Source organism: Drosophila hydei, unplaced genomic scaffold (assembly GCF_003285905.1).
Source record: "Drosophila hydei strain 15085-1641.00,03,60 unplaced genomic scaffold, DhydRS2 tig00008121-arrow-pilon, whole genome shotgun sequence".
Classification (NCBI taxonomy): Eukaryota; Metazoa; Arthropoda; class Insecta; order Diptera; family Drosophilidae; genus Drosophila; species Drosophila hydei.
In genome coordinates this window covers 1,762,899-1,776,414 of record NW_022045832.1, presented here as the reverse complement: position 1 = coordinate 1,776,414, position 13,516 = coordinate 1,762,899, and the positions used below count along the sequence as shown (strand labels likewise).

At 34.8% G+C, this 13,516-nt stretch overlaps 7 non-coding genes across 7 annotated transcripts; 2 read left to right on the top strand and 5 right to left on the bottom strand.

The window, feature by feature from the left end:
* Window positions 1-9,857: 9,857 nt before the first annotated feature.
* Window positions 9,858-9,930, bottom strand: Trnaa-agc. Its single transcript has one exon. It is a non-coding gene; the product is annotated as a tRNA-Ala (tRNA).
* Window positions 9,931-10,141: 211 nt separating this feature from the next.
* Window positions 10,142-10,213, top strand: Trnap-ugg. Its single transcript has one exon. It is a non-coding gene; the product is annotated as a tRNA-Pro (tRNA).
* Window positions 10,214-10,965: 752 nt separating this feature from the next.
* Window positions 10,966-11,038, top strand: Trnaa-agc. The gene has a single exon. It is a non-coding gene; the product is annotated as a tRNA-Ala (tRNA).
* Window positions 11,039-11,209: 171 nt separating this feature from the next.
* Trnaa-agc lies at window positions 11,210-11,282 on the bottom strand. The gene has a single exon. It is a non-coding gene; the product is annotated as a tRNA-Ala (tRNA).
* A 256-nt stretch (window positions 11,283-11,538) lies between these two features.
* Trnaa-ugc lies at window positions 11,539-11,611 on the bottom strand. Its single transcript has one exon. It is a non-coding gene; the product is annotated as a tRNA-Ala (tRNA).
* Window positions 11,612-12,274: 663 nt separating this feature from the next.
* On the bottom strand, window positions 12,275-12,347 carry Trnaa-agc. Its single transcript has one exon. It is a non-coding gene; the product is annotated as a tRNA-Ala (tRNA).
* Window positions 12,348-12,695: 348 nt separating this feature from the next.
* Window positions 12,696-12,768, bottom strand: Trnaa-agc. Its single transcript has one exon. It is a non-coding gene; the product is annotated as a tRNA-Ala (tRNA).
* Between the last annotated feature and the right edge of the window lie 748 nt (window positions 12,769-13,516).

Genomic DNA, 13,516 nt, shown 5'->3' with positions numbered 1-13,516 from the left:
TTTCTTCTTCTATATGAAAAAACATTTATATAAAATTCATTTTTAACTCTTCATAGCTATCAAATGGCGCACAACTTGGGCAAAGCTGCTTAAATGTTATAGTTACTTGGACCGCATCCAGCTGGTGCTGGAGCTGTAGCTGAAGTTGGAGCTAAGGGACTGGCTCTGGACATGCAACTCGGCATAAGCTTAGGTCTGTGTGACAAAGGTGGACAGAAGGTGGGGCAGGAGTGTCTTAAGCTGGCCAAAACTGGACAGCGTGTGACGACGTTGATAGCAAAATTATTTAACTACAGAAATTCGTTTGTTATTGTTTGCCAAAAGCCACAGTTGAAATGTAAGACTCAAGCCAAATTTATGAAGCAAAAAAGATATATTTTAGCTTATATATATGAATATACTTGGCTTTAATTCTATTTGGTTGACAGCTAAAAAAAGCAATTCGTAAATATATTTATATATAATATTCATAATAATTCATAATTTAGTTTAGTCTCAGTATTTAAATTCTTTATTGCGGACTGACTAACTTTTAATGAGATTTATAGCTATTTCGAGAAATAAATAAATAATATATGTAAATATATTTTAATTTTAATAAAAAATACCATAAAGCAAATTAAAAGTTATTAACTAATATAATAATATAAATTTTTATTAAATATATATAAAATATTTATAAATATTTAGATAATAAGGACAGATTCAGAATGTCCCTTTACATAAATACCTAAATTATATGAAAAATATTTAATTATCAATCATATATATTTAAGATTTTTAAATATTTTTCAAAAATGCTTAAATTATTATAATATTGAACATTTTTAAATTTTTAGAAGCTAAAATTAAAGCTCAGAAAAAAATGTTGGAGATAGCAATTTAAAAACTTACAAATTTTTTTTTAATTTTTCATTGTTGAAATATTGTTTATTGAAGCCCATCACAGCACCAAACTTGTTCAAGTGTCATAAGTCTATTTAGCGATTTGAAATGAAACTGCTATAAAATTCTTTTGTCTTGACGGGTACAAAAACTGGCATTAAATCATAAATGAAATCAATCAAAATACCTTTGAGAGAAGTTTGCTCGATTAAGACAAATCGCTTTAGCACTTGAATTCTTAAAGACTTTAACGCCCTTAAGCGGTTTGTTTGTGTGGCGGCAATTAGGAGGCCCCGGCAACCACAATGCTCCACCAAAGCTGCGGCCATTAAAAAACAAACTTTAAGTGTTGCGCCCCCAACACTGAGCCAACACACAGCCAGAGCAGGCTAAGAACAAAAACCATTAAAACAAATTTAATCGCACTCGAAAGTAGCGAGCAAGAAATCTGCGCAAATATCAAAACTCGAAATAAAATGCAAAAGTTTTTATTTTGACTTTGGCGCTTCGTTTGATTGTAAATCGTTAGTCCAGAGTCCCGGGAGACGCCAGACGGCAGACGCTAGACGGCTCCTGGACACGGTTATGGGTGTTGGTCTCTGCCAGCTCGGCCAATTTTTGTAAGCGTTTACAAGTTAATTTTCACATTGGGACACCACTGACACTCCGCCCAGGAGACGTCGCTTCCTTGGCACTTTTGTTTAGTTTTTGATTTGACTTTTACTTTTTGTCGTTGGTTGGCTGACTGGCTGGCTGGCTGGTTGGCGGTTTTTCGGCTAATTATCATCATTTTTGGGAAATGCCTAAAGCGATTTCAGCCAGTCACGAGTCAGTTTTTCTGCTGTTTAGACGCCAAAGTTTCAATGAGGCAGCAAGGGGCTTCGCGCAAGGCTCTGGCCATTATGTAGCCATCAGCATAATTTGTTGTTGTTTGTTATTGCCGTAGTAGTTGTGTGATTGCTGGCGCACAGCTAAAACTTTTGCTGTGATTTTCATGGCCAAGAAACAATCAAAATTTAATGAGCGGCGCCAGTTTCGTTTCTTGTTTTTTGTGTTTCGCGTGTTTATTGAAAAATAAAATACTCAGCGTAATCAAATAAATGCACAGAAATGTGAAAAATAAACTGCTCATCGCCCCACGGGGCTGGGCGTATTCCAATTCCACCCGCATTTGCACGATTCGTTAAACAAAGCACACGTTAAAGGCGACCGAAGGACAGCGGCAGAGGCCCGGCCGGCCGGTCAGTTGCAGAGTTGCCCTGCGGCGATATGAAACCATATGAAACCGGAAATGTGGATTCTGCCCACCCGAAATAAAGGCAACACATTTGCTTACCGTACGCAGTGTAAATGTAATGAACGTATAACTATAGGTATATCCACTTGCTGATTTGCAATGTCTGGAATCGGTAATATATTGAAAATTAAAAAAAGTTTGCAAGATCAAGAACCACACACGGATAACCCTCTGTAGTATTGCCCACATCTATCGTCTTCTGGTTTAGAGCTCCTATCAGGCTTACTCTTTGAAATTTTATCCAGAACTTTTTGATATATATATATATATATATATATATATTTTATTTATATAATATATATATATATATATATATATATATATATAATATATATTTCATAAAGATATATATAAAATATATTTTATATAGAAGTTCCGAGTCGAACAATCCAGTAACTTTAACTCTTTTAAATAATAAATTTAATAGGAATGGTCTTATATAATTATAAAAATATAAATTTAATTATTAAATTTATAAAAAAAAAAAAATAAAAATTTCATACAAAAATACATTTTATTATTTTCCTATTTTTCCTATCATTTTTATTTATTTTATTATAACTTTTAATAAAAAAAAATTATGTAATAAATAGAAGGGTACTAGAAATTCATTGTCTACTCCATCTTTGTATCGCTTCTTATATATCAGCTCTGTGTGATGCATCAAATGATTTTATTTGCTTTAAACATTCTTCTTCTTTTTTTACGATGAACAGCCGTTGTTTTCGTTCTTGTTGTTGTTGTTGTTGTTGTTGTTGTTGGTCTGTTTGCTTGTTACAACTGTCGTTTCGGACATGTGGAAAAAAAATACAAAACAAAGAAGCAAAAATGTTGCCAGAAACCAAAAAGGAAAAAAAAGAACAAGAAATGCTGCAAAATTGTTGGCAAATATTGAATTTGCAACATATTCGACTCATATGTCACAGTGCGCTGCAGAGCAACGACAATGGCCACAGCAGCTCTGGGGAGAAACTGTCGCGAATGAGTTACAAAAGGTTTGTGTGTTTACCAACAATCCAATTGCTCGGGCCAGCTGTGGGGCCAGTGGAGTTGCCAAATGGTTTGCTTACCTTTTTTCGAGTTGTCAAATTTGGAAGTAAAATAACCAAATGCCATGCAGCTGTTATGCAAATAGTAAGCCATTAATTTTAAGTGTTGTGTGAACAGAAATCTTCCTATGCGAGTAGACTGTGCTGTAAAGGACTTTTGAGTGCACAACTATCGAGATAGTCGAATTAATATTAAAGAGCTTAGTTCTTTTAATCCATAGGTTAAGTAGTTGAGACGGCTTAGTTAGTATTGAAAGGGCAACAACATTTGGCTAAAATTAGCGAACAATCATCAGACTATGCTTTGCTAATAAGTTGAACAGCCAAATCTAACTAAATTCTAACAAGAATCCAACTAGAATCAACAATGTTTTTCTTTCGTCCTCTTTACTCTCTCTCTCTCTCGCATAGACACGAGAATCTTTCAATAAGCCTTCATAGTTTAGTGAAAAACAATTTTAAGAAAATAGATTTTCTAAAAATTTCAAAACTGCTTAGAAGGGCACGAGGAGTACTTTCAGATACTGAAATTCTGTTGTCAATAAAAAAGCATGCCTTATTTAATAGGATGTCAAATATACTCCCAAAGAGCATAGTTTTATTATGTTTTTTTTTTATGTTTTTTCTACTTGTGTATATTTTTTTAATTTATTTAAATATTTTTAAAATTTTTTTTACTTTTTTCTATTTTTTATATATTTTCTTTTTTTTCTAATTTTAAAATTCTGATTCAGCGTATCCGAAACAGTTGAAAAGTTAAGTCTGATTCTTGATAAGTAACTCCTGTAATCTATATCCCATGTAGATTTCTCCAAATAAAACAAAGAACTAAAAAGCATATAATAGTAATCATGAATTGCCATCATAAACTTACCTTACATTATAGGTAAAATAAATAGGTAAATAAATACTCAACCTACAACTAAACTCATTTGGTCGTTTTCTTAATTGTCATCATCTTGTTGGCCATTATAGAAGTAGTTGTGCTAGCCCTTGGCCCACTCGGCGACCAACCCTTGAATGCGCGTGGCCAGAAAATAAACTTGTCTCTTAATTAAAGTTAAGCCCGGCCAAAGAAAAGAACACGAAACAGAAGAAGCAGCGGGCAAATGTGGCCACAACAAAATTAACAATTATGAATTTAACAAGAAATTATATATTTAAGTGGCGTGGCAAAGGCGAGACAGGCAAATTAGATTCTTATTGTTTAAAGGAAATTATGCAAATGACATTGCGGCACAAAAGCAATTAACATTAGCAACATTTCTTTATTGAGCTGTCAGACTGAGCAGCTAAATAATGAATGCTCGCCGGCAACCGTGCGTATGAGTAATCTGCGTTTAAGAGCTCTGCACTGATTATGACTCGACAGCAATGAAAGCTGAAAGCTGTGTGCCGTATCTTCTGCTTCTTCTTCTTCTTCCTGTTCTTTCGACTTGCGGTTGCCTTCTTGCGGCCATCTCAACCTTTAGCCAGCTGGTCAAAGTTTTTGCCCATAGACTGAATTATTCATAACGGGCAAAGGCGAACTCCTGGCAGTAGATACTGTGCGGGCAGCCTCGGCCTGGCAGCAGGCACGCCTCAAGCGTGTAGTAAACTAATTACCCCCGCTCCTACAACATGTGTGGGACACTCGTGTGTATTTGTTTGCCTTGTTGTAAGGGACACCAGACAGAGACATGTGCTGCTCGTTGTCTGTGCCTTTTAATAGTTTCATAAGCTCCACTTAAGATTCGTTGACACATGTTCCCGGGCAGTCAAGTGGCTGCGCATATATTAAACAAGGACTAGACCCGCTCACGCTCCATCGCAATCCGTCCCATTTGCGTTGACATAAATTGATATCACGGCGTTTATGTCTTCATTGCGATAAGAGACCTGCACCGCTCTGCCGGGGCGTGCCATTAATTGACATATTTATGAGGGTATCTCCAGCCATTTAGCTGCTCTGATTTGATTAAGCTGTCTTGTGTGTGCGTAGTCCTTTAGTTGAAGTGAAATGTGGCGTTGACTTGAAATTAGTGCACATTAAATGCTAGTTCTTGGGCTTGGATAGGATAATGATCAGATTAACTCTTTACAATAATTCACTTCTGCAGCCTTTAATAAGTCGTCAAGCAATCAGGTTGTCTTGGTTAGTGGGTGGACAAAGTGCTAAAGACTATAGCAGAGCTTTTACTTCGTACATATTTACTTATATATATATGTATAGTTCATAAGCATAGTTTCTTTTACTTTTCAAATAACAAGTGCTAAACAGGCAGTGGGAAATGCGTTCATTCCTGATGAAAATCAGCAGCCGCAAAATGTGATCAAACAATGCCACAGAAGAAATAGTATAGCCCTGATCTGCCTCCACTGTGTGCTGATATGTGGAATAGCTATAAAATGACACAAGTCAGGAAATGCGCCTGGTGGGCGTGGCTTCATAGAAAAGACGACAAGCCGAGTCGATTTAGCTCTGTTCGTCTGTCTGTCTGTCAGTCCGTTCGTCCGTCCGTCCGTCCGTTCGCATGCCCGTCTGTTCGTGTGTGTGAACGCGTCGATCTCAGCATTTATGAGCTGGAAACTTGAATATATATGTGATCAACATGATCAGTAGCTGTTTATATAGTTGCATATATTTGTCTGACTTTTACAGCATGTAAAATGAGTAAAAACGTAATAAGAGTGCTCAACAGCAGGAGGAAAAAACAGTGAAGTATATATGCATAGCATAAATATTCCCGATCAGAATGAGAAGTGGTGTGCATATAGCTGGCTCTTCTCACTCAAAAAGCGCTCATGAGCTCTGCTGGCGTCGCCATTTGAGTGACTTTTGGGTATAAAAGGGCGAGCAGCAGCTGTGGGCGATCAGTCAAGTTCACGACCTGGACTAGGTCAGTGCAGTGTGAAGTGTAGTGCAAATGGTGAATACATTTAAGTTTTTTTTGTTAAATTGTTTATGTTTAAAAAATTGTAAATATTTTAATATATATTTAAGTTTTTCTTGTTTTTGATCATTGTCATTTGTTTAATAAATATTTAATTGTTTAAATGTTAAAAATGTATAGTTTTTAGTAACTTTTAATTATTAATAATAAACACTAATTGTAAATAAAATATATATACATATAACATGTATAAAAAATGTATATATAGAAATATATATATAAAAATATATATAAAGAAAAATATATTTAAAAATATATTTAAAAATATATATATAAAAATATATATATAAAAATACTATTTACTTCCTTGTGATATATTTAAGTTATTTGCTAAAGTGTGCTTTGTTTTTGTCATAGGCAGAGAATCTATTCTCTTCATTTTAATTTTTATAACATTATATTTTTGTACATATGTATTGAATATTTACAAAAAAGTACTTAAAACAGAGTATTTAAAACCAAGAATATATAAATGTATTATATATTTAAATGTTTTATATATTTAAATATATATTTAAATAACAATAACATTGACAAATGTTTGCTAAATAAAAATGTAAAAAAAAACTTTTAATATATTTATACCTATATTTACTATATACCTATATATAATATACATTTATAATGCCCTTCAGGAACTATTTATTTATTTGGCAGAGTAGATGAGCGTTGTGTAGGCGATTGTTCGAATCATGATGTCCTAATAATATAGATTATTATTTGTCTTAATTTTTAATGCTTGATACTATGGTAAATATAATCGTTTAATATAAAAGAAATGTTATTCAAAGTTAACGCTAAATGGAATACAAATTCTATAAATTAAACTTTTTCTGTTAAACATTTAAATATCTGCTGCCAAACAATAATATACGTATTGTAACTTGCCAGACAAGATATATACGTCTTTTATATATCTAAGTCAAATACGTAAGTCAAATATTTTTGAATTGCATCTTTCGAAAATTATAGAAAAATCTTTGAGAAATGAAAATTCGAAGATCGACGAAAAATTCAACTGTCGCTGCAAGCTGAACATTCCACAAGGCAAGTGCAAAATTTGTATTTGCTTAAAGGCTTCTTAAGCCAGTTGAGCAAGCGTTCATAATAGATGACCTCATATTGCTGGCCTCCCCCATACTCTTCCCCCTACTACAGCGACCGTTGTGGAAGTTTGATTTCTAGAACTTGTATTCGATTTTTTGTGCTTTCTTTATGGCATACAGAAAGCCAAAAGGCAAACACACTCGAGTCATAAAAAGATGCCTGCAGACAAACAAAGCGACACAGTCAACACACGAGTGCTCGTAGGGGTAGAGACCATGCCCAAATAAAGATCAAATGTCAATACGGTGGGGGCCGCGCTAAATGTGACCAAAAGCAGCCAAAGGAAAGACAAACAGCAGCAGCAGCCGCAGCAACAATATATCTACAACAATTTCTAAACGTTGTCATAAAAATGAAATGAAAACAAGCAGAAGGCAGTCTGGGGCGAGGCTGAAGTAAAAAACTTAAGACATTCAATAAGTTTACTTACAGCTTAGAGCAGGGCATAGAGCACAAAGGTCATTTGGCGCGGGAGCTCGGCTGACCTTTTTATCGCTCCAAATATGTTTATGACTTGGATTTTTAATGCGAGTAGGACGCTTGCCTTGCCTTGCCCTGCCGACAGCTTATAAATCTCCGAGTTTTCTGTGTGCTCGCCACACCGAATTCTTCCTAACGACATTGTGTGTCCATGTAAATTATTAGTTTAATAAAGGCAAGCCACATATGAAATTATTGCCCCAAAAGACTAAAGGCAATTGCTTGGATATTAGCCAGCATAGAAAACACCGTTCTGCTCGTTCACGACATGAAGAGAGTATATTGGTGGGTAGACCTATAATCAAACCCGAAATTAATGATATTTGAATAGATTATTCTACTGCTTATAAAGTGTGAACGAGTATGATGTAGTCGATCATACCCGTCAACAAACCTATTGTTTGTTCCACTTGTTGGGTTATACTAGGTAGTTTGTAATGCTTACCTCCGTATATCAATTGAAAAAAAATTAGATTTTATAATTCTCTAAGATCTATATTACAAATAGAATAGATATTTGTGCAGTTCAAAAAAATGCACTTAGATTTCTATAAGGTTCAGGTGAGCATATGCGAAAGACTAGAGATCTATGATATGATTTTCTGCATGTCACATAAAGATATTGTGATATAATATCGTAATTCTGCCAAATCTAAAATTTCGTAAATCTTTATTCTTCAGCTTAAACTTTCTTGCTGAACTCTGAAATGTGCCGATGTCAGCTCAAGCCTTTGGGCCGAAAGCGAAATTTATTTTTCAATTAATATGAAATCAAGCATTAAAATTGAATTAGCAAACGAAACTAAGCACAAATCTTGTTGGCTGCTTGGGCTGCAGAGAAAACTTGGCAGTTACTTTGGCCAATTAGAAAATTACGACAGCGACAAGGACAATATGTTGCTTGCTTTGCCGCAGCAGCGGTAGCGGCGGCGGCAACAGCATCTTGAGTAGGCAAGTTTCGCAGCAAATATTGTTGAGTAATTTTGCCACGCTAATTTTGTATGTTGGCCGGCGGGCAGACCTGGCAAAAGTTCAACTAACAAACAAAGGCGATAATTACAAGAAAACAGGCGAACAGCCAGCTAGCAGCACAGCAGCACAGGAGCAAAGGATCACAGGAGCAGGGAAAGTAGTTTTAGCTATGTTTCTCAGTTGCGTATGCGAATGCAAATAATTTTACAAAAATTAAAAGCAGACGACGGCAAAACTTTTACGTAGATTCAACAGTTTTTGAAATCTATCCTGTCAGATGCGAAAGGCTTACTCTCGCCCTCCTTCTCTCGGTCGCCCTCTTCTCTGCTGTTGTAGTTTATGCGGCTGTCTGAAGGCATTTAACCTACGCTACTATAATTCACGCCATTTTCAACGGCATTTAAATGCAGCGCGCGCGACTCGCATCCTGGCAACCCGGGACGTTGCGTCCTGTCCTCGGCTACCCAGCTGGGATAACGATAAGCCAAACATGATTTTACGACAATGTTATTACCAGGCAGGCAGCGAGGGTTGGTGCACGGAGCCCTTGTATTGTGTGTTGTGTTTGTTGAGACGTAAATGGCATTTGGGCTGGAGACGTCGGCCCGGCGTAGCCCTCGGGTTATATGCCATGACGTTGACGTCGTTGTGATTGTTTAAAGTTATGAATAATTAAATATTTGCGCAGGTTGCAGACTCTGAACGTGGATTTTGGGATTCGAGGGTTCTCCACTAGGCTGATGGTCGCGGTCAATAGATAAGGGGCTAAAGATCTATTCATAGACTAAAATGAACGATTTATTGATATATATAGAAAATAATTAATTTACTTTTACAATCATAGTATGTAGCTCTACCTGCTTGAGCAGATATTCTCAGCTAATTATTTTCTGCAACAAGAAAAAAGTTTATATTTTAGTTCGGACTTCTTTCATTATCTATTCGCCTGTTTCAACTCTCTAAGCCTTACCCATCCATTTCCTATTCATTTACTTAGCGACAACAGACCGCAAAACGCTAATGCAAATAATTGCCGTCCATTTCAAGTGCATTAAAGTGGAAATTATGTGCACTGCCGCAGTTAATTACACAAAAAAGGAAAATAATTTAAAAAAAAGTCACAGAACTGTTATTTGGAGATGCGGGGCATCGATCCCCGTACCTCTCACATGCTAAGCGAGCGCTCTACCATCTGAGCTACATCCCCAGTTGTATGTACTGAAAATAATAGTCTATTTGAAAGCAACCCAATGCCACGCAGTGATTTATGCATTATTTAATTGGATTTTGGGAAAGGGCTATGAATTTTTAAAAATCAAAAACTGGTTAGATGCATAATAAATAAATTTTTGGGTTTTTATTTTATATTTTATAAATGACTAGCTTATGAACACTACTGTGCGAGCCTCAACACATGAGGCTCAATGGTCTAGGGGTATGATTCTCGCTTTGGGTGCGAGAGGTCCCGGGTTCAAATCCCGGTTGAGCCCGTCGCTTCTTTTTATATTTTAATTTCTTATGATTAAGTATTATCGTCTTTTGTAGTCACTAAAATTTTTAATATTGTAGATTATTATTCGATTTAGTGTTATCAAGTAAAAAACTTTGACGTTTGCAAATAAACCAGTTTTTTTGCATTATTTCGTTTCTTGGCCATTCAGGTTTACTGAAGTTTCTTGAAAACTACTTTGCTGACATTTCATGCATAATAAAATGGTCTGAACGTGTATATTTTATTCGTAGGCAGTTTATTTGTTCAATTATGTGTGGCTAATACCCTTATACATATTTAAATATTTATTGACGCTTTATTCAATGCATTTCTAAAGAATATTGTGAAATAGTTCTGAAATAGCTAACCTTTATCTCCTTAAAACATTTAATATGCAATTTAATTTTGTAATTTTATATATTTAAAAATGTTCTGTATCATTATATTATTAATTTTGTTATTAACGCTGTCTTGTAAACTAAAATGAATTTAATTGCTTTATAATTATACCATCTGTCTGCAATCATTGTGATGCACATGACTCTTTCCTGCATATACTTTAGGATTGTAAGGTATTTTCTACTCCACTAAAAATAATTTTGTGTTGCGTGAAAGTTTTGTCAATTACATAGTCATTGTTTTCAACAAAAGCTGACCATGGTCATTATGTTGAATGGTTATATCTATTTTTAGGCCACGTGCGTTGCATTTTTGTCACTTATTGACCACTTAGTTGGTCACTCGCACAACGGGGATGTAGCTCAGATGGTAGAGCGCTCGCTTAGCATGTGAGAGGTACGGGGATCGATGCCCCGCATCTCCAAGGATATTGTCCTTCGGGACCTTTTTTTATTTAGTTGTATCCAGCTATAAGCAGAAATTGCGCAATTAGTCAATCATCTCAAAGAAACCAAATTCTATAAACATTTATCTTTAATACAAAACAAATTTTTTTTTCTGCAAAAATAAAAAAAAAGTAAAAATTGGTCCTTTATGGAGATGCGGGGCATCGATCCCCGTACCTCTCACATGCTAAGCGAGCGCTCTACCATCTGAGCTACATCCCCCAATGATTCGACGGCAGAGCTTTTTTATTCTAGTTGAATTTATATTTCTATATTTAGAAAAAATATATATCAATTATTTTAATATTATCCTTAGTGAACTTACGTAAATATCTTTATATCCTTCAAAATATCTGAATAGCAGCTCTGTAATTAAAAATAATTTCGTGCGAAATCAAAACGCATTTATTTTCCTCTTATAAATAAAAAACTTGTATTTATGAAAATTAAAAATAGTGCAAAAAACATGTCTACCCGTTGGAGATGCGGGGCGTTGATCCCCGTACCTCTCACATGCAAAGCGAGCGCTCTACCATCTGAGCTACATCCCCTCCCTTTATGGTTTTTTTTATTTTAGTTGAATTAAAATATATTTCTATAAAATATATGTACGATTTTTAAAATTATTATCCTTAACTAACGTAACAATAAGACGGATCTTTCTTTAAATATTTTTATATCCTTCAAGAACAGTTGTGTAATTAAAAATAACTTTGTGCTTTCCTTTAAAAGCCGATTAATATAAAATAGTGCAAAAGAATTTATACGGTAATCCCCGTACCTCTCACACGCAAAGCAAGCGCTCTACCATCTGAGCTACATCAACCCCAGTTAATGAACTGTGAGACAGATTTTTTTATTTTAGTTGCTCAATATATATCTGTATTTAAGAAAACATATAAATACATATATTTTTAAATATGATCCTTAGTTAACTAACGTAACATTAAGACAGATTTTTATTTAAATACTTATATATCATTCAAAATATGTGAAGATCAGCTGTGTAACTACAAATGCTGTGCTAATTTGTTTGTTTTCCTTAAAAGACGACCAAAAAACCAACTTTAATTAGTAATTACACAGTTAATCTTTACTCTCCAAGCAATCAAAATAGAAATTACTTGATTTTATAAAACATAAGTTATCCTATATATTAAAAGTGTTTATTACAAAAATTAAAAAAAAAATTTTTAAAGTAAAATGATCCTCGTTGGAGATGCGGGGCATCGATCCCCGTACCTCTCACATGCTAAGCGAGCGCTCTACCATCTGAGCTACATCCCCTTCGAGTTTTCGTCGGCCAGGTGTTCTTCATATTAGGTGCATTGAAATACGTTCTATATTTAGAAAAATCTATATATATATATATATATTTTTTTTTTAAATATAATCCTTAGTTAAATAACATAACAATATGAAAGATTTTTAATAAAATTATATTTGTATCCTTAAAAATATCAGAAGAACAGCTGGGTAATAAACAATGCTGTATTCACTTTCTGTTTTCCTTTTAAAACCGACCGAACAACCAGCTTTATCTCAACAAAATCATTAAGCCAATTCTATATTGATTTAATTATAATATAAATTCGTTTATTAAAAAATAAAAATAATCTTAAAAAAAAATCTCATTGGAGATGCGGGGTATCGATCCCCGTACCTCTCACATGCTAAGCGAGCGCTCTACCATCTGAGCTACATCCCCTGGTGATCGTCGCCGGCCAAAAATACGTGTCATTCCGCAGGGCTGTTCACTTGGTAAAAATCAGATGTTGCTTATATATGGAACGATCTGGAATGAAACAACCCACAAAATCTGCCAAACGGCACCCTCGGTAAACAAAAGAAATTCATTTACGCATTTTCTTTTCGGTTGCATTTTTGTTTTATTATTTATTCGCTTTTAAAAACTGTCAATATTTACACTTGGCGCAGGTTCAGTCTGCCATAAAAATTACAAAAATACACACTCTCGCGCAATTTTCATTTTATTGTACTGTTTTGTTTTCTTTGCGTTATTGTTTTGAGCTTTGCACAACGTCTTCAGCATCCGCTCTAACCACCTGCCATCTGATGCATATAATTATGGAAATTTTACCCCTAACCACAGGAACAACAGCCCTACAACAAATGGCTCCCAAATGAAAAATCAACGCCAGCAGTCGTAACGATTTTGCCAGTGTAAATAAAAGTTGAGACAAAACCAAATGATATAAGGAATACAATTCTCTGGGGAAAGAAAAAAGCAAACAAAATTTACATAAGCTCAAAACATGCCACAATATTGATAGCATGCAGACAAATTTAAAATATGACATTTACGCGCTCAGTTTCTTTTGCATCAGGTGGCAGCACAGTCACAAATGCAACTCTGGGAACAGCTGATTTAGTTTGTGCTCTCACATCTAAAATAAAAGTAAGAGTTCTGTGGAGTATTTATTTTGCAGTTTTAG